The following is a 24,309-nucleotide window of genomic DNA, read 5'->3' as shown; positions in this document are numbered from 1 at the left end:
CCATTCAATGTCTCTAAAAATATTTCATTTTTTAATTGTCATGTGGTTAATGCAATGATATAAGCTTAGTGATCAATGTTCATGCTTTTGGAAAGCAGTATTTGAGAGTAAAATGTACATGAACCAAAAAATGTGATCTCTTTCTTTTTTCCTGACTTTATTTTTATTTATTTATTTATTCATTGAGACGGAATCTAACTCGGTTGCCAGGCTGGAGTGCAGTGGCGCTATCTCGCCTCCTGGGTTCAAGTGATTCTCCTGCCTCAGCCTCCCAAGTAGCTGAAACTACAGGCATGTGCCACCACACCCAGCTAATTTTTGTATTTTTAGTAGAGACAGGGTTTCACCATGTTGGCCAGGATTGTCTCGATCTCTTGACCTTGTGATCCACCCTCCTTGGCCTCCCAAAGTGCTGGGAATACAGGCATGAGTCACCACGCTCGACCTTTTGTCCTGACTTTCTTAGTTACTAAATTATCATTATTATTTCTATTCCTACTTCCTCCCCTTTTCACTGAATTTTTAAAGATGTTTACCTTTCCCTATGCTACTGCATTCATTTGTACTGTACTATACAACTTCTCACACTGCATTTTAATTTTTTCTTGTTATCCTATTTTCTTTTCTACCAAATTGTTGTGTCAGGCAGGATCTGTGACATTTACCTTCCCATCAACAGTCTATATGGGTTCTCTTTTCTCCACATCCTGGCCAGCATTTGTTATTGCCTGTCTTTTGGATATAAGCCATTTTAACTGGGGTGAGATAATACCTCACTGAAGTTTTGATTTTCATTTCTCTGATGATCTGTGATGTTGAGTACCTTGTAATATACCTGTTTGCCATTTTTTGTGTCTTCTTTTAAGAAATGTCTATTCGAATCTTTTTGCCTATGTTTTAAATGGGATTATTAGATTTTTTACTATATATTTGTTTTAGGTCCTTATATGTACTGGGTATAAATCCCTTGTCAGATGGGTAGTTTGTAAATATTTCTACCCCTCTTCACTTTATTGCTTCCTTTGATGTGCAGAAGATTTTTACTTGATGTGATCCCATTTGTCCATTTCTGCTTTGGGTGCCTGTGGTTCTGCTGTATTACTTAAGAAATTGTTAATAAGGTAAATGTCCTGGAGATATTCCCCAATGTTTTCTTCTAGTAGTTTTATAGTGTGAGGTCTTAGAGTTAAGTCTTTGATCCATTTTGATTTGACTTTTGTATATATGCATCCAGTTTCATTCTTTTGCATATGGATATCTAGTTTTCACAGCACTATTTATTGAAGAGATCTTCCTTTTCTAATCTTGGAAACCTTGTCAAAATTGAGTTCACTGTAGATGTATGAATTAATCTCTGGGTTCTCTATTCTGTTCCACTGAAGTATATGTCTGTTTTTATGCCAGGACCATGTCATTTTGGTTACTTTAGTTCTGTAGTATAATTTGAAGTCAGGTAATGTGACTCCTCTAGTTTTGTTCTTTTTGCTTAGGATATTCTGGGTATTTTTATGGTTTTCATATTTCCATGTGCAAACATCAGATAGCTTTCCATATTTTGTGTCCTCTTCAATTTCTTGCATCAATGTTTTATGGTTTTCTTTGCAGAGATCTTTCACTTTTTTTGTTTAATTCCTAGGTATTTTGTTTGTAGCTATTGTAAATAGAGTTACTTTCTTGATATATTTCGGACTGCTTAATATCAACATATAGAAATGCTATTGATTTTTGTTTGTTGATTTTGTATCCTGTAACTTTACTGAATTTGTTTATGAGTTCTAATGTTTTTTGGTGGACTTTTTAGATTTGTTCAAGCCTAATATTATATTGTCTGCATATAAAGATAATTTAACTTCTTCCTTTCCAAATTAAATGCCTTTTATTTCTTTCTCTTGTCTGATTGCTGTAGATAGGACTTCCAGTACTATGTTGAATAAGAGTGGTAAAAGTGGGCAACCTTGTAATGATCCAGATCTCAGAGGAAAAACTTTCCTTTTCTCCCATTTAGTATACTAGCTATGGGTTTTTCACATATGACTTTTACTAGGTGGAGGTATGTTCCTTCTACACCAAGGTTTCTGTGGGATATTACCCTAAAGAGATGTTTAATTTTAGCCCATGCTTTTTCAGCATCAATTGAAATGGTCATATGTTTTTGGTCTTTCATTCTGTTGATTTGATGTATCATATTGATTGATTTGTGTATATTGAGTCACCTTTGCATCCCAAGGATAAATCCCATCTGGTCATGATGAATGATCTTTATAAAGAATTGTTGAATTTGGTTTGCTAGTGTTTTGTTGAGTGTATATGCATCAATATTCATCAGAAATAATGGCCTGTAGTTTCAGGTGTTTTTTGTTTGTTTTTTCTATGTGTCTTTGTTTGGTTTTGGTGTTAAGGTATAACTGGCCTTGTAGAATGAGTTTGGAGGTATTTCTTCCTCCTCAATTTTTAAAAATTGTTTGAGTATAATTGGTATTAGTTCTTTTCTAAGTGTGTGATAGAAATTAGCAGTGAAGCCCTTGAATCCTGGCCTTTTATCTGCTAGCAAACTTTTTATTATTGCTTCTGTCTTTTTCTTTGTTATTGATTTGTTCAGGTTTCTGATTTCTTCATGGTTCAATCTTGCTAGCTTATATGTGTCAAAGAACTTAGCCATTTATTCGAGATTTTCTAATTTATTGGCGTATATTTGCTCACAGTTGTCACTAATAATTTTTTGGATTTCTCCAGTATCAGTTGTAATATCTCCTTTCTCTGATTTTTAAAATTTGGATTTTCTATGTATTTTCTTATTCTGTCTAAAGATTAATTAATTTTGATTATCTTCAAAAACCAACACTTTGTTTCATTGATCTTTTGTATTGCTTTCTTCATTTCAATTTCATTTATTTCTGCTCTGATCTTTATTTTTCTCATTTTCTTCTACTAATTTGGGGTTTGTTTTTCTTTTCTTCTCTAGTTCTTTAAGATGCATTGTTAGCTTGTTCATTGACCCGCTGATCATTCAGGAACATACTACCTAATTTTCAAGTTTGTATAGTTTCTAAAACTTCTTTTGTTATTGACTTCTAGTTTTATTCCATTGTAGTCAGAAAAGATGCTTGATATCATTTCAAAGTTTTTGAGTGTTTTAAGACTTGTTTTTAAACCTGATTTATGGTATATCCTTGAGAATTATCTATGTGCTGAGGGAAAAAAAATGCGTATTCTGCAGCCATTGGATAAAATGTTCTATAATTATCTACTAGGTCCATTTGGTGTATAGTGCAGATTAATTCTTTACTCTTCCCTCTCTTATCCTCAAGCAGAAGATAGAGGTCTCTTTTAGAGCTGTGAACTTTGAAGTCTGGGGTTGAGATAGAGGTGGTACAAGCCCTCCATTTGCCACTTTGGTTGGTGTCTTAGTAGACCACGTGTCCACCAAGTGTACTGACTCTGAACCTAACTCAGTGCTAGGACTCACCTAGGAGTTGTCGTCCTTGTGGCGTAGATTGTCTTCCAAGTTTACTTTAGGCTCCAGTGCACTTTATGTCACAGTGGCAAGACTTGCTGAAACTCAAGTTCTGAGCACTAAGATTAGTATTTCCTCTCTGACTAGGGTTGTTCTGGATACTACTTCCATTGGTGGACATAGACGGAGTTCAGCCTGATTTTGCTTTCTACGGTGAAAGGGCAGCACTGTGTTCGCCACAATGTCTCGCAGTTGCTGTGTTCTCCCTTTCCCAAGTGCTCAGATTCTTTGCACCATGTGGCCATTGCCAGGGTATGGAAAATAGGTGTTGTTAATAATTCAAGATTATCTTTTCTACCACCTTTAGTGCTTCTTTAAGTGATATGAAGTTAAAACCAGGTACTATGAGCATTTATCTGATTTTTTGTTATTATGAAGGTGCTTTTTTAAAGATAGTTGTCAAATTGGTGTCCTAGCAAATGAGATGATCAGAAGAGATTTCCATTCAGCCCATATTGCTCTGCCTCTTCCCAGATATTTATTTTGGATGACCTTTTCTAGTACTATTGTATGGGCAAATGAACCAGTACTAATTCTAAAAACACAGTGATTCTTCAATAATTCAGCTTTCTAAGAAATCATACTATTGAAATATAAAAGGCTGGCAAATCTTATTATTTAGAAACTATATGGTACAAAATTATTAAATATAAATACAGGTCGTTGTAATAAAATTAAATCCTTATCACTTAAAAATATTTCTAGAAATAATTTTCCCTAAGATCACATTGAGTATTTCTATGAAATTTGTAATGTTCATAATTGTAAAAGAAAAGAGGAAGTATTTTTTAAAAAATGTTTTCTTTTGTAAAAAAAAATGTCTAGTGTAAAAATACAAAGACTAATATAGGTTATAAGATGCTTACTTACACGGTAAACCTAAAAGCAGTAAAAAGCTATTCATAGAACTAATTAATCTTTTACTCTATCAATATAAATTTGATAGGCAACACATTTTATTATCTTGATTTTGACTTCTGTATTTTTTTAAATATCCTCTTTAGAAATAAAATTTACTCTGTATAATTAAGATATCAACATGATGTTACACGATATGTATAACATAGATAATAAAGAGTCTAAAAATATACTTATCTACCAGGAATCTCAAATACAATACTAATGTGACCCATAGTTCTCATGTTGTACATAAAATCTCTAGACTTGTCCATCCTATGTATTTGTTACTTTTAATTTCCGTATTTTAATAATGCCTACCAATATTATTGTAAAAAAGTGAAGCCTTATGGCATTCCAATTTTAAATTGTGTGAAGTAAATGTTTTTTTACTGCCTCCTTTTTAAATTTATACCTAAATAACTTGATGAGTCTCTTGAATGAATTAGATGTGTGCTCTATAGAAAACAAAAAGGAGAAAGTTTATTTGATTTTATTTTAGAAGAAAGTTTAGAAAAGCCCATTGCTAGAGCAGTGATTTAGATTGTAACTATCCATTTTTAGGGATGAAGAGGGGGAGAGTTTATTTCTCTCTTCCATTTACATTTTCATAAAGCTTAGAAGATTTCCCCTCTGTCTTCCCGGGATCAAGTGTTAGTTATTAGAGATAAATCTTTCCTCAACTTTTACAGTGTCAGTAAAGCAAAGAGCACTTTGAATGATTTTCTTGTACCTTTTACAAAGTCAGAATTGAAGGCAATCAATAATGTTTTCCAATATCCTTTTAAGGTGGTTTCACATGGCAAAAGTCTCTGAATTAATACAATAAAATACACTTTTCTTTAAAACAAAACCAAACTGTGTAAACTACACGTTTTCTTGTCACATTAACTTCTAATAGTATCATAGCCAAAATCATTTTTATTTATGGAACTAACCTTACTCCTGTGCTTGCTAACAAAACATCAGGGCACCTAACTATATGAAAAAAATATAACCTGAATTAAAGAGAGAAATTGAGAATTTTATAATAACATAGATTACTTCAAAACCTTAATTTTAAAAATAAATAAAACAATCAGGTAGTAAGATCAACAATGGAAGTACAGTATTGGACAGCACTACAGACCAATTAAACTTAACAGACATACATAGAACACTCCGTCCAAGAACAACAGAATACATATTTTTGTCAGGTAAACATAGAACACTGTCCTTCATAGACCATATGCCAAGCCACAAAACAAGTTTTAAATAATTTTTAAGATTAAACTCCTCAAAATATATTGTCTAGTCACAATGGAATGAAACTAGAAATTAATAGCAGGAGAAAAACTAAAAGATCTACAATTGTTTGGAAATATCTTGAAATAAATGAAAATGAAAACACAGCAAACCAAAATGTATGGAATACAGGAAAAATAGTGAAAGAAAAATGTATAGCTGTAAATGCTTGCAGCTCAAGAAAAGAGAGACCACAAATCAACAACATCAAACTAACAATCTAAATTTACACCTTATGTGACTAGTAATAGCAGAGCAAACCAAACCCAAACTTCCTGAAGAAAAGTAAGATTACAGCAGGGATAAATAAAACAGTGTATAGTAAAACAATAGATAAAATGAATAAAATCATTAGTGGATTATTTGAAAAGATGAACAAAATTGACAAAATTTGAGCTAAATTTAATTGGAAGGGAAGAGAGAAGACTCAAATACCTATATCAGAAAGAAAAGAGGGAACATTACACCAATTTTTCAGCAACATGAGGGATTATGAGAGAATACTATGAACAATTGAACAACAACAGATTTGATAACCTGGATGAAATAAAAACATTTCTATATCACACAACCTACAAGACAGCATAATGAAACAAAAATAGAAAATCTGGACAACCTTATTCCTGTTAAGAAGATTGAATCAGTAATTAAAACTGCTCAACCAAGAAAAGCCTAGGACCTGATGGCTTCATTGGTGAATTCTACCAAACATTCGTAGACGTATTAAGACAATTCTTTTAAAATCATTTCAAAAAATCAAAGAGAAAAGACTTTCAAATTCATTCTATGAGGCCAACAGTACTCTGACACTAAAGTCAGACAAAGATACCACAAGAAAAAAAAAAAAAAACCTACAAGCTAAGATCTTTAATTAACATAGATGCAAACATTTTCAATAAGATACTAGCAAAGAGAATTCAACAGTGCATTAAAATGCACACCATGATCTAATGAGATTTATTATTGGTATGCATACATGGTTCAACATATAAAAATGAATCAATGTAATATATCACATTAACACAGTGAGATTTCTAAATCACATAATTTTCTCAATATATGTGGAAAAATTACTTGACAAAATTCAATATTTTTTAATGATAAACACAACCAACAAGCTAGGAATGGAAAAATAAAGTACCTCTACATAATAAAGGCCACATGTGAAAAGCCAACAGTTGAAAATATACTCAATGGTGAAGTACTGAAGATTATGCTCAATGATTAATTACAAGAAAAACAATGCCTGCTTTCACCACCTCTGTTCAATGTAGTACTGGAAGATCTAACAATTATGCAAGAAAAAAATAAAAGTCATTCAAATTAGAAAGAAGTAAAATTATATTGGTTTATCAATGATATAATCTTTTATGTAGCTAACACAGAAGAGCCAGACACAGTGGTTCACTCCTATAATCCCAACACTTTGGGAGGCCAAGGTGGGTGGATCACTTGAGGTCAGGAGTTCAAAACCAGCCTGGTTAACATGGCAAAACCCTGTCTCTACTAAAAATACAAAAATTAGGCATCATGGTGGTGTGCACCTGTAATCTTAACTATTCAGGTGGCTGAGGCAGGAGAATTGTTTGAACACGAGAGGCAGAAATTGCAGAGATCTGAGACTGCAACACTGCACTCCAGCCTGGGCAACAGAGTGAAACTCCGTCTCAAAAAAAAAGAAAAGAAACAGAAAGACAACATAGAAGATTCCATTTTAAAAAACCGGCTAGAATTAATAAATGCATTCAAAAGAGTTCAAGATGCAAAATCAACACACACAAAAATTAGTTGCCTTTTTTTTTTTTTTTTTTTTTGGAGAGGAAGTCTCATTCTTGTCCCGCAGGTTGTACTGTGATGGTGAGATCTCAGATCACTGCATCCTCCACCTCCCAGGTTCAAGTGACTCTACTGCCTCAGCCTCCTGAGTAGCTGGGATTACAGGTGCCTGCCACTACGCTCGGCTAATTTTTGTATTTTTAGTAGAGATGGGGTTTCACCATGTTGGCCAGGCTGGTCTTGAACTCCTGACCTCAGGTGATCCACCCGCCTCAGCCTCCCAAAGTACTGGGAATACAGGTGTGAACCACTGTGCCCAGCCTAATTGCATTTCTATATGCTAATAATTAATAATTATAAAAGGAATCTGAGAAAACAATTCTACAATCAAAAGCATCAAAATAAATACTTGGAAATAAATCCAGCTGAGGAGGTTAAAGACTTGTACATTAAAAGTTGTGAAACATGGCTGTAATAAATTAAAAGAGACACCAATAAAAATATATTCTCTGTTCATGGATTGGAACACTTAATTTTGCTAAAATGTTACGATGGACTGAATGTATGCACCCAAAATTTATATGTGGAATATTAACCCCAAAGTGATGGTGCTAGAAGTTGAGGCCTTTGGTAGGTGATTAGGTCATGACAATGGAGCCCTTATAAAAGGTATTAATATTTTTACAAAAGAGACTCCAGAGAGCTCCCTTGTCCCTTTCACCATGTAAGGACACAGCTGGAAGACTATTATCTAAACCAAGAAGAAGGCACTCATTAGATACTGAATCTGCTGGTATCTTGATCTTGAACTTTTTAGTACTCAGAACTGTGAGAAATGAAATTTTGCTGTTTCTTCAGCCAAGTGTAATGTATTTTCATTCTAGAATACAAAGCTGAGTAGGACAGATGTCAATACTACCCAAAGCAACCTACAGATTAAATGTAATCTGTATCAAAAACCTATAGTATTACTTGCAAACATGGAAAAATACATTCTAAAATTAATATGTAATATCAGGGGACCCTGAATAGCCAAAATAATATTAAAAAAAATGTTTAGGAGTCTCAATATTCTGATTTTAAAAACAATTATAAAACTACACTAATTATAACAGTTTATGGTACTTGTGTAAAGACAGACATATAGAAAAATGTAACAGAATATGGAGCCCAGAAATAACTTTCACATACATGGTAAAATAATTTTTGACAAGCATGTCAAGACTGTTGGGAAAAGTACATTCTTGTCATCAAAAGGTGCTGTGAAAATAGTATATACACATTTGAAGCAATAAAGTTGTACCCTTACCTTATACCTGTACAAAAATTAAGGTTTACAGCACTAAACATAAGAGCTAAAACTGTAAAACTCCTACAGAAAAACATAGGGGCAAGTCTTCATGACATTGGACTTGGTGATAATCTCTTGAATATGATACTAAAATTTTATGCAGCAAAAGCAAAAATAAACAAATGAGACTACGTCAAAATTGAAGTCTACACAGCAAAGGACACAATCAACAGAGTGAAAAAAATAAACAAATGAGACTACGTCAAAATTGAAGTCTACACAGCAAAGGACACAATCAACAGAGTGAAAAAATCAACCCACAAACATGAGAAAATATTTGAAGATCATATATCTGATAAGGTGTTAATATCCAGAATATATGAGTTGCCACACTCAATAGTAAGTACGTGAAATGGTCAATAATCATTAGAGAAATGCAAATTAAAACCACAATGTAATGTCACTTCATACCCCTTAGGATTTTTACTGTAAAAAAATTACAATTGTTGGTAATTATGTGAAGAAATTGGAGCCTTTGTGCACTCTTGGTAGTAACGTAAAATTGTACATCTGCTGTGGAAAACAGTATGGTGGTGCTTCAAAAAAATAAAAAATAAAATCACTGTATAATCCTGCAATTTCACTTCCAAATAAATACCCACAACAATTGAAAGCAGGTTCTCAAAGAGACATTTGTACATCCATGTTTATAGCAGCATCATTCACAACAACCAAAATACGGAAGCAACCCTAGTGTTTGACAGATGAATGGATAAACAAAATATGGTATTGTCTTAGTCTGTTTGGGTGCTATAACAATATATAATTAGCGTGGGTAATTTATAAGCCACAGAAATGTATTACTCATAGTTCTGGAGGTTGGGAAGTTTAAGATCAAGGCAGATTTGATGTCTGTTGAGAGCATAATCTCTGCTTCATAGATCGTGCATTCTTACTGCATCTTCACATGGAAGAAGGAGCAAACAATCTCCATCAGTCCTTTTTAATAAAGGTACTAATCACATTTATAAGAACAGAGCCCACAGCGCGCCCAAGATGGCCGAATAGGAACAGCTCCAGCCTCCAGCTCCCAGCGTGAGTGACACAGAAGATGGGTGATGTCCGCATTTTCAACTGAGGTACCGGGTTCAAGAACAGAGCCCTGCTGACCTAATCACCCACCAAAGGTCTTACCTATTAATACTATAACATTGAGAATTATGTTACAACATATATATTTGGGAGGAACACAAACATTCAGATCATAGCATTCTGATTCTGGCCCCACAAAATGTGTGTGCTACTCACATGCAAATTACATTAATTGCTATCCCCCAAATTACAAAAGTTTTAGCTCATTCTAGCATCAACTCAAAATTCCAAAGTGCATAGTCTTGCCTAAATCCACCTAAATTGGGTAGCGTTGAGACCCAAGATACAATTCCCCTCCAGACATCCTGAGGCAAATCCCTATCCACCTGTGAGCCTGCGAACTCAAAACAAGTTATGTACTTCCAAAATTTCGTTTGGAAAAGGCATGGGATAGACATTCTCATTCCAAAAGGGAGAAATAGAAAATAAGTAAGGGGGCAATAGGTCTTAAGTTCAAAATCACAAAGTAAAACAATATTAAATATTAATTATTGAGAAGTATCTTTTTTACTTTATGTCCTTCCTTCTGGACACACTGGGGTAGGGACTGGACTCCAAAAGCTATCAGAGCAGCTCCCCATGTCAGTACTCATGGGTTGGAGTTGTGTGCCTGTAGCTCTGCTAGGCTGGGGTTGCATGTTAATGGCACAGCTAGTCTGAGATCTCACAGACAGCCACAGCTCCACTAGGCATTTCTATAGCAGGAGGGTCTCTGGTCGCCCCACCCGCATAACTGTATTTGGAATTGTCTTATTGGGGGTTATTTGTAGTGGCACCACCCCTGTGACAGTTCTCTGTTTGGGCCACAAAACTCTGGGGCATCCTTTGAAATCTAGGTGGAGGCAACCATGACCTTACAGCTCCTGCAACTCTACATTCTGGTGGAGATAACATTCCATGGATGCCACCAAAGTTAACCATTTTACCCTTGAGAGGGGAGGCTACTATGGCTCATATCATACCAAAGTCAACTGGAGTCATACCAGGGGTAGAGTGCTGATCCAGCATGTGGGAAGAAGGAACTTGATGCAGTATTGAACAACTAGTGCTGAGGTCCTACTGAAGCTCCTTTTTTGACATAGTTTTGTCTGTCGACCTTGGCACTCTGAAACTGTGATGGAAATGGCAATCAGTGATCTTGAAAATGCCTTCAGGGCCATTCTTCCATTGCCTTGATGAATAACACCCAACTGCCACTCATCCATATTAGTCACCTTATAAAACACGAACTTGGTTACAGCCTAGGGGCTCTCTCCAAAACATGATTTCTCATTTTTTACAATATGACGAGGGTGAGAATTTCCAAACATTTTAAGTTCTGCTTTCTTATTTATTACAAATCCCATCCATCATTCTTGTCTTCACACATTTTACTATAAGCAAGCAAGAGAAGCCACACCCAGCTAACAGACATGTGAGGAATTGCTTGATATCATTAGCCATTTGGAAAAGAAAATTAAAACCATAATAAGGTATTACTTCATACCTGTTAGAATTGCTATTATAAAAAAAGTAAAAGACAACCAGTCTTGGTGAGTATCAGAGGAAAGAGAACTCTGTACACTGCTTTTAGAAATGCAAATTATATAGCCTTTGTGAAAAACAATACAGATGTTCTTCAAATAACCAAAAAAAAAAAAAAAAAAAGTATTACCATATGATCCAGCAATCCCACTACCGGATATATAGCCAAAAGAATTGAAATTAACATGTTGAAGAAACCTCAACACTCCCATATTTATTGCAACATTATTCACAATATCCGAAATATAAAATCAACCCAAGTTGCTTTCAGTGAATTAATAGATAAAGAAAATGTGGTGTATATACAGGGTGGAATATTGTTAGCCACAAAAAAGGAAAATTCTGTCATTTGCAACAATGCGAGTGGACACAGAGGACATGATTCCAAGTGAAAGAAGTCATACACATAAAGACAAATACCGATTAATGTCACTTATATGTAGAATCTAGGTCCCTACAAACCTGCAGGAGGTTCAACAGTGGGCTTCACAAAAAAAATAATGCCAAGAAGAAAAACACCAACTGTCTTTCAGGGAGCTGCTACTTCCGACACGTTCATGTATGTCATGTAAGTGAGGGAGTCAAGAAGCTTTTTATAGAGCAGTTAACTTCATTATAATACTCATTTAGCACTAATGCAGGATGTGAACAGCTATCAGTACCCGCCATAACTATCTCTCAGCACTCATGAGCTGTTTAGTAGAAACTAGATGGCAGAATACACACACACACACACACGCACACACATGGAGAGAGAGAGAGAGAGATAGAGAGGGATTTAACAGTTCAAGAATTTGATTGCCAGCAGCAATAACCAAAGCAGTATATAAATGTCCCCTGATTCATTTTCCTCTTCTATATTTTTCAGGTAACACATAACAGTCAATATCAAATTTACCTCTATAACTTTAGCATAAAGGGAGTCTGGAAATAGAGTTGTTGGTTGTCTAACCTCAGCATACTTGAAGGAAATTTAAATGGACACTTAGACCAAATTATACATGTCAATAATAACATACTCTAAAAAGTATGTTTTTATGTCTCTTTATACCAAGTTAAGTGCATATGTTATATTCTCATAGCCAGGCCATGAAAGCAACCTGATCAATTATCTTAGATTTTATTTAAGAAAAATATTATTTTACAGACTTAGACTTACATGAAGTCTTAGGTGTCAATTAGTATCAATTATGTATTGCTCAGTACCAAAGCACCCCAAAACTTAGTATTTTAATGCAACAATCACTTGTTATTTCTCAAGGTTTCACATGTTGACTGGGTGGTTATTTGAGAGTTGTCTGGCCTCACTCTCATGGATACAGTCAGATGGCAGATTATCCAGTGCCAGATGATTTAAGATGACCTCCCTCACATGTCTACAGTCTCAACTGGGATACCTGGTATAACTGGGATGTCTTGACATCTCATTACATGTGGCCTACTATCCCAAGATTTTTATAGCCTTTTGTCTCAGAGTAGCAAAATGTTAAAAACAGAAGTGTTAAGGTCCTATGAAGTATAGACTCAGAATTGGCATGACATCACTTCCCTAACATTCTGTCAGGCAAAGTATGTCATAAGAGCAACTCAGTTTTAAGAAGAAGAAGTAGACAACACTTCTTAATGGGAGGAATGCAAATGCCACATTATTTTGGGAAAAGATAAAATAAACTCTACTTCTCAATGGAAAAAATAACAATGTCACATTGGAAAACATTCACTCTAGAAAATATTGTGACAATGATTTGTATGTTTCAAGACCCATTTGACACATGGATGATTGAATTTATAATTTTAATGTAAATATTGAGATTTGAGAATATCAGGATATACAGCTATACAGATAGTGATGGTTATTATTGGTTGTCAACTTGACTGGATTGAAGGATGCCTATATGGTTGACGAAATAATCTTTCCGGGTGTGTCTGGGTGTTGCCAGAGAAGATTGACACCTGCATCCATGGACTGTGAGAGGGTGGGAATGTGGGTGGGAAGCATCCAGTGCAAATAGAACAAAGCAGGTGGCGAAAGTGGGATAAAGAGCTTGCTGAGTCTTCTCAAACTCTCTTTTTACCTTTGATGGACGCTTTGCTTCCTTTCCTCCTGCCCTTGTACATCAGACCCCTCATTCTTCAGCTTTTGAACTCCAAAATTTTCACCAGTGGCCTCTCAGGGGCTCTCAGACTGAGATATACAATGTTAGTTTCCCTAGTTTTGAAGCTTTTGGCTTTGGACTGAGCCACTACCAGCTCCCCTATTTCCCTAGCTTGCAGAGAGCCTATTGTGTAAGCCAATTCTCCCTAATAAACTTCCTTTTATAATATATATGTATTATTGTTTCTGTCCCTCTTGAGAACCCTGATTAATTCACATATGGTTCTCAACTTATAATGGTTCAATTTATATTTTTTGCATTTTATGATGGGATTATCAGGGTATTAAATGTATATTTGACTTCTGATATCTTCAGCTTATGATGAGTTTATTAGGACACAACCTCATCATAAATCAAGGAATGTCTGTATAGGAATATGATGTTTAAAGTGAGAACATTTGGATTCTGACCATTTATAAGTTTGGAAATATCTGAGAAGAAGTAGGCTTATAATATCATTTCACTTATATCTTCTCATGATCACTGCCAAAAAACTTCTCTATTGGAATAATGGTCCTTATATTTTAGATACTTTAGTATTTTAAAAAATAATGAAGTCCAAATTTAACATGACATATACCAAATTCAATGATACTATGAGCATATTCTTGTGTATTTTGTTTTGATTTTGATTTTAGCATTCTCTTGGAAATTTCTTGATAGTTATTCACTCCTCTTTTCCTCCCTGCATACGTTCGATATCTTAATACAAATTATCTTTGTATGATGAATCCTAGAGGATGTGGGAAAGACAGCTAACTAGATGCAACTGGGAGGTGCCACTCCCACAGAGAAATACCACGTTTTTATTACACCAACATAATCTGAACAGATTTTTGAAGTGAAAATGTCAAATGTGGATGGAGAAAAGGTGTGGACACTGAGGCTGAAGAGGAAGGAAGTTGGGAACCCCCGCATGGGGTGTCTGAATGCTACGACTAGTTCCCAGCCCCAGAAGATGCCTGGGAAGGGATGAGTGAAGGGAATGGAGGCTCCTCATCCTCACTTTGTACCTCTGGGATACTCAGTGCAGGGGAACCCACATTCCCATAGACAAGTTGACAGTGAATCTCCCCAGAGATTATATTGAGGTGGAGAGGCAGCAGGTGAGAAGCCAGAGATGTTTGAATTTGGGTCAGCTCTGGTGGAGGTTCGCCATAAGCTCCCACAACCCAGGGCTGCACATCTTACTCTGAGAGATCCCGGGCACAGCTTAAACTGCCTGGGAGAAAGCAGGGCCTGTTTCCACACAGGACTGGAGAACATCTGTCCTTTAGGCCCATCCTCTCAGTAGACCCTCCCAGGAATTCTGTTTTGCCGCCCCATTGGGGTGTGTATGCAATAGAGACTCCACTGCTCAGCCTGGTTGCTTTCTCCACCTGAGTGCATTCTAGTAGCCTGGGATCCTTTTGGATCTCCCCACTGCATGTAGAATCTAACCTCAAGTATATGGGGGAGTAAGTTGCAAGCAGGTCGTGACACCCCAGGGCTGCGGCCTGCAGCTCAAACGTGCTGAGTTAGGGCCAGGCGCGGTGGCTCATGACTGTAATCCCAGCACTTTGGGAGGCCAAGGTGGGTGGATCAAGTGAAGTCAGGAGTTTGAGACCAGCCTGGCCAGCATGGTGAAACTCTGTCTCTTAAAAATGCAAAAATTAACTGGGCATGGTAGTGTGCGCCTGAAATCCCAGCTACCAGGGAGGCTGAGGCTGGAGATTAGCTTGAATCCAGGAGGCAGAGACTGCAGTGAGCTGAGATTGAGCCACTGCACTCCAGCCTGGGCAACAGCGAGACTCCATCCTGCTCTTCTCCACTCCCCACCCCCGCTGTGCTTGACACTTGAATGGGGGAGAAGCCCACACTCCCAGAAAACGGAAAGCTGAGTCGCATAATTTTATGACCTGGTAAGAGATCTTTACATGCTACTCTCCACAGGGCTGTTCTGGTAAGAATGTGACTTATTTTCCTACCACACTTCTCCCCAAGAGAGTCCTGTGTCCTGAAAAACATAACAACAACAATGAAATTGCAAGCGCAGTGCCTGTGATTTGAGACAGCTTTCCCAAGGCCCACAAGGAGACCTGGTGAGAGGGTCACTTCTCTAGCCCATACACCACATAACAGAGCTGAAAATATAAAGATATGCAATGAAACATCATGGCTGAGTAAGAGCCTATCTATTTCCCATTGCTCCCAAGAGCCATTCATTGGATTGCCGCCAAAACTAGAACATCAAAAATTACTAATAATCATCACACACTGTGAAACCGAGAGCAAAAATTCAATAACAAAGACCCTGTAGAGTTTTAGCTCTGTGAAAATTTCCAGAAATGAAGCCAACTGAGTATACTCAATTTACACTACAATTAAGGCAATACTACCCTGCCCAGATGAGAAAAAACAATGCGAGAACTCTGGCAAAAAAAAATAATGTGTAGATATATACACATAGAGAGAAAGAGAGAGAGAGTGTCCCCTTACATCCATATAAGTCCACTAGATCCAGAGCAATGTTTCTTAATGACTCTAAATTATCTGAAATGATAGACATAAAAATCAGACTTCTGATGACAAGGACACTTACCAACATCAAGTATAGAGTTCAAGCTTGTGATGGTTAATACTGAGTGTCAACTTGATTGGATTGAAGGATGCAAAGTATTGATCTTGGGTGTGTCTGTGAGGGTATTGCCAAAGGAAGTTAACATTTGAGTCAGTGGGCTGGGAAAGGTACACTAACTCTTAAACTGGGTGGGCACCCTCTAATCAGCTGCCTGTGTGGCTAGAATATAAAGCAGGCAGAAAAATGTGAAAAGACTAGACTGGCCTAGCCTCCCAACCTACATCTTTCACCAGTGCTGGACCCTTCCTGCCCTCAAACATCAGACTCCAAGTTCTTCAGTTTTGAGACTTGGGCTGACTTTCCTCGCTCCTCAGCTTGCAGTCAGCCTATTGTGGGGTCTTGTGATTGTGTGAGTTAATACTTAATAAACTCCCTTTTATATATATATAACCCATTATCTCTGTCCCTCTAGAGAATCCTAACTAATACAGATTTTGGTACCAGGAGTGGTTCTAGATGAATAGAATATTAAGTATGGAGTTCTTGCATTGGTTTTGTGGTTCCTAGAGTTGGTTGCTTAAGACAATTAGACCCAAAAATGCTAACGACTCTATTTCTCATAGTATGGAGAACATTGATAGTCCTTGGTGTGAACTGTTTAGAGAATTATGCAAAACAAATGCATTTGGCACTCCTGATTCACCACTGGTGATAGTGACTCTATACATAATACCTTTGACCATATGTGGAGAACCAAGGAACATAATGAAACTGGTTGATTGCTCCTAAATTCAGTATACAAAATGATGAAAGAAAATGATGAACTCAGGAGGATTTCTAACTCCTGGCTTCAGAAGCAGATACTGAGCCTCAAATCTGCTAAGATTACCCTGAATGAGAGTCTTAACTCCTGTAGAGAGAAAGAGCTGAAATTGTGGAAAAACAGACTCAAGCTCTTATCATGCGAGTGGCTGACCTGCAGGAAAAGGTGCATGCACAACCTTGTCACGTGTCTACTGCTACATTGAGGGCATCGATTGAAAAAGAATGGGACCCTGCAACATGGAATGGGAACGTGTAGAAGGACACTGACGAAGCGGAGGACACCGAGTTTGTAAACTTTCATGAACCTTTTTTGCCAGAAGGAACAGCTTACCCATCCGCAGGAGTAGTAACATCCCCGACTGCCCCCCCCCCCCCCCACCACAATCCATGCTGTCATCAGCATTTCCAACTTTGAGGAGATAAACCCTGCACTGCCTGAGGCAGCAGTGATGGTCTCCCTTGAGGCAGTGACCAGACCAGATAATGTTGATTCTCCTCAGGAGTCACCCCCAACACCCTTGTTTGCTTCTAGACCTGTAACTAGACTAAAGTCCTGGTGAGCCCCTAGAGGTGAGGTTGAGAGTGTGACCTATGAGGAGGTGTGCTGCACTCAAAAAGAACTGCTTGAGTTTTCTAATTTATATAAGCAGAAATCTGGAGAACAGGCATGGGAATAGACATTGAGGGTTTGGGATAATGGTAGAAGGAACATAGAGATTAATCAGGCTGAATTTCTTCATTTGGGCCAACTAAGTAGGGATTCTGCATTTAATTTTACAGCTCAAGGAGTTAAAAAATGTTCTAGTAGTTTATTTGCTTGGTTAGCTGAAATATGGATTTAAAGGTAGCCTACTATGAGCAAGCTGAAAATGCCTAATTGTCTCCCTTGGTTTAATGTAGAGGAAGGGATCCAAAGGCTTAGGGAGATTGGGATGGTGGATTAGTCACTTTAGATCTACTCATCCCAACAGGGAGGGTCCAGATGATATACCCTTGACCAACGCCTTGCAAAATACATTTGCGAGGGCAGCGCCTGCATCTTAGAGGGGCATGTAATCATTCCTCTCTGTATGTCAGATGTAACAATGAGAATCACAGTAACTCAATTACAAAATTTAAACACAATGAAAATAATTGGATCTCAAGGATGCAGGGACAAAGTGACAGCACTCAACCATCAAAGGCAAGGTGGGTGTTGCTGCCATAATGGACAGCAGCGACAAAGCAGCAATTAGAATATTCTGACTCTTTTAGAGCTCTGGCATTGGCAAATTAATCACGGTGTTCCCAGAAGATAAATTGATAGGAAGCCTACAGCATTCTTAGTCAACTTATATAAGCAGAAAACATCTGGGTCAAATAAACAAAAGACTAATTTGAATTATAAAAATGATTCATGGCCCCTCAATGAATTTCCAGACTTGAGCCAGTTTACAGACCCAGAACCCCTTGAATGAAGGGGAAGCCGGGTCCCCTTGAGGAAGGACCCCACTACACTACTGACAATTTATGCTGTTAATGTTTCTCCCATCTTTCCCCAAGGAGACCTCTGACCTTTTACAGGGGTAACTGTACCCTGGGGAAAGGGAAATGATGAGACATTTCAGAGACTACCAGACACTGGCTCTGAGCTAACATTGGTTCCAGGAGACCCAAAACATCGTTGTGGTCCTTCAGTTAAAGTAAGGGTTTATGGATGCCAGGTAGTTAATGGGGTTTTCGCTCAGTTTCGATTTACAGTAGGTCCAGTGGGTACCCGGACTCATCCTGTGGTCATTTCCCCAGTGCAAGAATGCATAATTGGCATAGACATACTTAACAGCTGTCAGAACCCCCACATTGGCTCCCTGACTGGTAAGGTGTGGGCTATTATAGTGGGAAAAGTCAAACGGAAGCCATTAGAGCTGCCTCTACCTTGAAAAATAGTAAATCAAAAACAATATTGCATCCCCAGAGTGACTGTGGAGATAAGTACCACCATTAAGGACTTGAAAGATGCAGGGGTGGTGATTCCCACTACATCCCTGTTCAACTCTCCCATTTGGTTTGTTCAGAAAACAGATGGATCTTGGAGAATGACAGCGAATTATCATAAACTTAACCAAGTGGTGATTTCAATTGCAGTTGCTGTACCAGATGTAGTTTCATTGCTTGAACAATTTAATTCATCTCCTGGTATCTGGTATGCAGCCATTGACTTGACAAATGTGATTTTCTCCTTTCCTGTCCTTAAGTCCCACCAGAAGCAATTTGCTTTCAGCTGGCAAGACCAGTAATATACCTTTACTGTCTTACCTCATGGGTATAACGACTCTCTGACTTTGTGTCATAATCTTGTTTGGAGAGAACTTGATTGCTTTTCACTTTCACAAGATATCACACTGGTTCCTTATATTGACGACATTATGCTGATTGGATCCAGTGCACAAGAAGTAGCTAACACACTGGACTTATTGGTGAGACATTTGCATGGAAGGGGATGGGAAACAAATTTGACTAAAATTCAGGGACATTCAATCTCAGGAAAATATCTAGGGGTCCAGAAGTGTGGGGCCTGCCAAGATATATATATATACACACACACATACATACATATATATACACACACACACACACATTTATATACATACATATAATATATGTATGTACATATAATATTTACATACATATATATATATTAGGTTTTATGTTCTAGGGTACATGTGCACAATGTACAGGTTGGTTACATATGCATACATGTACCATGTTGGTGTGCTGCACCCATTAACTCATCATTTATATTAGGTATATCTCCTAATGCTTTCCCTCCCCTCTACCCCCACCCTATGACAGGTCCCAGTGTATGATGTTCCACACCTTGTGTCCTGGTGTTCTCATTGTTCAGTTCCCACCTATGAGTGAGAACATGCAGTGTTTGGTTTTCTGTCCTTGTGATAGTTTGCTGAGAATGATGGTTTCCAGCTTCATCCATGTCCCTACAAAGGATATGAACTCATCCTTTTTAATGGCTGCATAGTATTCTATGGAGTATAAGTGCCACATTTTCTTAATCCAGTCTTTCATTGAAGGACATTTGGATTGGTTCCAAGTCTTTGCTATTGTGCATAGTGCCACAATAAACATATGTGTGCATGTGTCTTTATAGCAGCATGGTGTATAATCCTTTGGGTATATACCCAGTAATGGGATGACTGGGTCAAATGGTATTTCTAGTTCTAGATCCTTGAAGAATCACCACACTGTCTTCCACAATAGTTGAACTAGTTTTCAGTCCCACCAACAGTGTAAAAGTGTTCCTATTTCTCCACATCTGATCCACCACCTGTTGTTTCCTGACTTTTTAATGATCGCCATTCTAACTGGCGTGAAATGGCATCTCATTGTGGTTTTGATTTCCATTTCTCTCATGGCCAGTGATAATGAACATTTTTTCATGTGTCTGTTGGCTGCACACATGTCTTCTTTTGAGAAGTGTCTGTTCATATCCTTTGCCCAGTTTTTGATGGGGTTGTTTGTTTTTTTCTTGTAAATTTGTTTAACTTCTTTATACATTCCGGATATTAGCCCTTTATCAGATGAGTATATTGTAAAAATTTTCTCCCATTCTGTAGGTTGCCTGTTCACTCTGATGGTAGTTTCTTTTGCTGTGCAGAAACTCTTTAGTTTAATTAGATCCCAGTTGTCAATTTTGGCTTTTGCTGCCTATGCTTCTGGTGTTTTAGTCATGAAGTCCTTGCCCATGCCTATGTCCTGAGTGATATTGCCTAGGTTTTCTTCTAGAGTTTTTATGGTTTTAGGTCTAACATTTAAATCTCTAATCCATCTTGAATTAATTTTTGTATAAACTGTAAGGAAGGGACACAGTTTCAGCTTTCTATATATGGCTAGCCAGTTTTCCCAGCTCCATTTATTAAATAGGGAATCCTTTCCCCATTTCTTGTTTTTGGCAGATTTGTCAAAGATCAGATGGTTGTAAGTGTGTGGTACTATTTCTGAGGGCTCTTTTCTGCTCCATTGGTCTATACTTCTGTTTTGGTACCAGTACCATGCTGTTTTGGTTACTGTAGCTTTGTAGTATAGTTTGAAGTCAGGTAGTGCGATGCCTCCAGCTTTGCTCTTTTGGCTTAGGATTGTCTTTGCAATGTGGGCTCTTTTTTGGTTCCATCTGAACTTTAAAGTAGTTTTTTCCAATTCTGCAAAGAAAGTCATTGGTAGCTTGACATGGATGGCATTGAATTTATAAATTACCTTGGGCAGTAAGTATGGCCATTTTCATGACATTGATTCTTCCTATCCATGAGCATGGAATGTTCTTCCATTTGTTTGTGTCCTCTTTTATTTTGTTGAGCAGTGGTTTGTAGTTCTCCTTGAAGTGGTCCTTCACATCCCTTGTAAGTTGGATTCCTAGGTATTTTATTCTCTTTGAAGCAATTGTGAATGGGAATTCACTCAGGATTTGGCTGTCTGTTTGTCTGTTACTGGTGTGTAGGAATGCTTGTGATTTTTGCACTTGATTTTGTGTCCCAAGATACTATTTCTAAGGTGAAGGATAAGTTGCTGTATTTGGCCCCTCCCACAACCAAGAAAGATACAAAGGTGAGTGGGCCTATTTGGATTTTGGAGGCAACACATTCCTCAGTTGAGTGTGTTACTCCATCTCATTTATCAAGTGACCTGAAGTACAGAGGTGAAGGGAAATCTTCCCTGTGGGCAGAACTTCGAGCAGTGCATCTGGTTGTGTACTTTTCATAGAAGAAGAAATGGCCAGATGTGGGATTATATACTGACTCGTGGGCTGTAACCATTGCTCTGGCTAGATGGCCAGGGACTTGAAAGAAGCAATCTTGGAAAATTGGTGACAAATAAATTTGGGAAATAATTATGTGGATGGACCTTTCTGAGTGGCCAAAAACTGAAGACATTTGTATCCCGTATGAATGTTCACCAATGGGTGATCTCAGCAGAAGATTTTCGTAATTAAGTGGATAGGATGATCCATTCTGTGGACATCACTCAGTCGCTTTACCCAACCAGCCCTGTCATTGCCCGGTGAGCACATGAACAAAGTGGACATGGTGGCAAGGATGGAGGCTATGCATGGGCTCAGCCACATGGACTTCCAGTCACCCAAGTTGACCTGACTACAGCCAAATGCTCAATTTGCCAGCAGCAGAGACCAATACTGAACCCTGGATATGGCACCATTCCTCAGGGTGATCAGCCAGCTACCTAGTGGCAGGTTGATTATGCTGGAACTCTTCTATAATGGAAATGGCAGAGGTTTGTCCCCACTGGAATAGACACTTAGTCCTGAAATGGATTCGCTTATCCTGCACGCAATGCTTCTGCCAAGACTACCATCTGTGGACTCACGGAATGCCTTATCCACCATCATGGTATTCCACACAGCATTGCCTTTGATCAAGGCATGCATTTTACATCTAAAGAAGTGCAACAGTGGACCCATGATTGAGGAATCCACTGGTCTTACCATGTGCCATCATCCTGAAGCAGCTATTTTGATAGAACGATGGAATGGCCTTTTGAAGTCACAATTACAATGCCTACTAGGTGACTATACTTTGCAGGGCTGGAACAGAGTTCTCCAGAAGGCCATGTATGCTCTGAATCAGCCTCCAATACATGGTAATCATTTCTGCCATAGCAAGAATTCATGGGTCCAGGAATCAAGGGGTGGAAGTGGAAGGGGCAACACTCACTATCACCCCTAGTGACTAGCAAATTTTTTGCTTCCTGTTCCTTCGACATTACGTTCTGCTGACCTAGAGGTCTTAGTTCCAGAGGGAGGAACACTGCCACCAAAAGAAACAACAATGATTCCATTAAACTGGAAGTTAAGATTGCCACCTGGACACTTTGGGCTCCCCCTGCCTTTAAGTCAAAAGGCTCAAGTCAAAAGAAGGGAGTTACAGTGTTGGCTGGGGTAATTGACCCAGACTATCAAGATAAAATCAGTCTAGTACTCCACAACGGAGGTAAGGAAGATTATGCATGGACTACAGGAGATCCATTAGGACATCTGTTAGTGTTAACATGCCCTGTGGTTAAGCTCAATGGGAAACTACAACAGCCCAATCTAGGCATGAAGACAAATGTCCCAGACTCTTTAGCAATGAAGGTTTGGGTCACTCCACTAGGAAAAAACCACAACTGGCTGAGGTGCTTGCTGAAGGCAAAAGGAATACAGAATGGACAGTAGAAGGTAGTCATCAATACCAGCTATTGTCACATGACCAGCTGCAGACACATGACCAGCTGCAGAGATGAGGACTCTAATTTTCATGAGTATTTTCTCTTTCTTTTGTTAAAAATATATTTGTGAATGTATGCACTTCTATGAAGAAAATATCGTCTTTTTGTTTCCTTTTTCCTTTATCATGTGACAGAAGATTTATTAACTTCATACCATCATTTAAGTATTGCTAACTTTATGCAATAACATTTGAGTTGGGGTTTAGTGCATTTCCAGTTATATGAAGGATAAAGATATTATGTTAGATATAATAAAGATAAAGATATGATATAAACATGACCGTAAGGTGTATGGTTTCAAGTTGAGAAGGGGTGGACTTGTGATTGTTAATACTGAGTGTCTACTTGATTGGATTGAAGGATGCAAAGTATTGATCCCGGGTGTGTCTGTAAGAGTGTGGCCAAAGGAGATTAACATTTGAGTCAGTGGGCTGGGAAAGGCACCCCAACCCTTAGTCTGGGTGGACACCATCTAATTAGTTGCTAGGGCAGCTAGAATATAAAGCAAGCAGAAAAAAAATGTGAAAAGACTAGACTGGCCTAGCCTCCCAACCTACATCTTTCTCCAGTGCTGGACCCTTCCTGCCCTCAAACATCAGACTCCAAGTTCTTCAGTTTTGGGACTCAGATTGATATTCCTTGCTCCTCAGTTTGCAGACGGCCTATTGTGGGACCTGGTGATCATATGAGTTAATACTTAATAATCTCATATATATATCATATATGTGTGTGTGTGTGTGTGTGTGTGTGTATCCTATTAACTTTTGTGTTAACATGCCCTGTGGTTAAGCTCAATAATAGGAGATATATATATATATATATATATATATCTCCTATTAACTTTGTCCCTCTAGAGAACCCTAACTAATACAAAACTCTATCCAAAGAAGCCAAGTAATTCGGTAAAACATTTCAGCATTTGAAAGATGCAATACTTATTTTACAAAAGACTCAAACTGAACTTCTTGGGTTAAAAAACACTAAAAGAATTGTATAATACAATCAGTGTTGTTAAAGGGAGAGTAGACCAAGCTAAGAAAAAATGCTCAGAGGTTGA

This window comes from Piliocolobus tephrosceles, chromosome 12, assembly GCF_002776525.5.
Source record: "Piliocolobus tephrosceles isolate RC106 chromosome 12, ASM277652v3, whole genome shotgun sequence".
NCBI classification, from domain to species: Eukaryota; Metazoa; Chordata; class Mammalia; order Primates; family Cercopithecidae; genus Piliocolobus; species Piliocolobus tephrosceles.
The sequence above is the reverse complement of the archived record's forward strand: the minus strand, read 5'-3'. Positions refer to the sequence as shown.